Consider the following 1662-nt stretch of genomic DNA (forward strand, 5'->3'; position numbering starts at 1 on the left):
GCTCTTCCCCGCTCGTTAGAGCCGGTCCGTTCAAAGGCTTCCCCGGCTAAACTTCCCAGCAACTTCACTAAAACCCTTTGAATCCCGGGGAAGGGGGGGAATTTTTTTGGTTCTTCCTTTTTTCTTTTCTCTTTTTTTTCCTCCCCAGAGTAGAGCAGGGTGAAGCAATCTCTCATGAACTCGGGGCTGGCTGTGTTTAAAAATTAATTTGAAAATGCCTGTCTTGAAGGCGCAGGCGTCTCGCATTGGAGCCCATCACCCTGGCACCTCGGCACAGCTTCTCCTCCCGCTGATGCGGAGAGCCTCTGCATCCCAACTCGCGCAAAACCAAATATTTTTACCCAATTTCTTTTTCCCAGCACCATCTTTCACCGTGACGTAAGGGAAACACGCAGCCGTGTGATAGCCTAATGCATAGGTATACACCTGCACGTTGTTCTCGCCCCTTTGTGGGGCTAATCCGCAATGTCGCCGGGTTATCCAGTCCTGTGGTGTTCACCTACGGCTAAACAAAGCTTCCAGGTGAAGACGATGACTCCGTCCCGGGGCAGGGACCGCCTTCATCTTCCCCAAAACGGGCGTGGGAAGCGCATCGATGTTGGCGTCACGGGCGCGGGGTGGCCCAGGGAGAGCCACGCCTGGGAGGGAGAGGGGCTTTTTAATGAAATCATAACATTCAAACAGTTTTCTATTAAATCCTGCTAATTTTCTAGGTGAAGGCTGTGAAGTGAATGTGAGGAAGCATTAAAAGGGAATTGAATTTGCATTCCTTATGCTACAGGCACATGTTTACATGACCTTTAAAACAGAATTAAAGCTGTATCATCAGCAGCTGTAGGCAATTCACATTACTAAGGCAATCAAATCAGAAGGCTAAACTAACTATAAAACATAAATTAAACTGATAGAGAATCATCCTAATTCACTAGGTTTACTTGCAATTTACTTATCCGCTACTAGTAATTTCTAAGCAGTTTGGAGAAGAAGCAAATAGAAAATCCTTGAATGTGGCACTTCAAAAAAGTGCTGTCCGAGGGGGAGAGACGGCTCTCCCGGGGCTCCTCATTAGCGAGCGCGGCAATAACGGCCCGGGCACTGTCGCCCCCGGGCTGCTCCTGCGAGGAGACCTTCCCAGAGGTCCACGAAGGGCCTACAAACTGGTACCTGCAACTCCTACGTCGCTAAACCCCCAACTTTCCTGGGTTGGCTCAAGCTTCCCCGAGTCCCCTTGCTCTCTGGAGGACGCTCAGGCACGGCGTTTATTTTCTAAAATCGGAAATAACTCCATGCTCAATAGAGTTCGCGTTGCACCGCTCCTTTCCGCCCTCCTCCCCTATCCCCAAGAGAGACGCTTTCCAATGGCTGAAGCAAGAGAAAAAAAAAAAAAAAGAAGAAAAAGAAAACAAACCCAAAATCGATACCGCCGGTGATGTCATTAGAAGTTTGCAGAGTGCATTTTCCGGGCGGAGAGGGGATGGCGGCCGGTACCGGGCACCCCTGCCCCGGCAAGGCCCGGCCGCAGCCTCCTCCCTCCCCCGAGCATCCCGACTTTGATTTATTCCTATTTATTTCTCGCAGGCGGCGCAGCCGAGGGGCGGCCTCTCCCTCTTTGACGGCCACTCTCCCGTGGGCGCTTTCATCTGCCCCGGGGACTACGCCGAT

Source organism: Charadrius vociferus, unplaced genomic scaffold, assembly GCF_000708025.1.
Source record: "Charadrius vociferus isolate BGI_N301 unplaced genomic scaffold, ASM70802v2 scaffold472, whole genome shotgun sequence".
In the NCBI taxonomy this organism is placed as follows: domain Eukaryota; kingdom Metazoa; phylum Chordata; class Aves; order Charadriiformes; family Charadriidae; genus Charadrius; species Charadrius vociferus.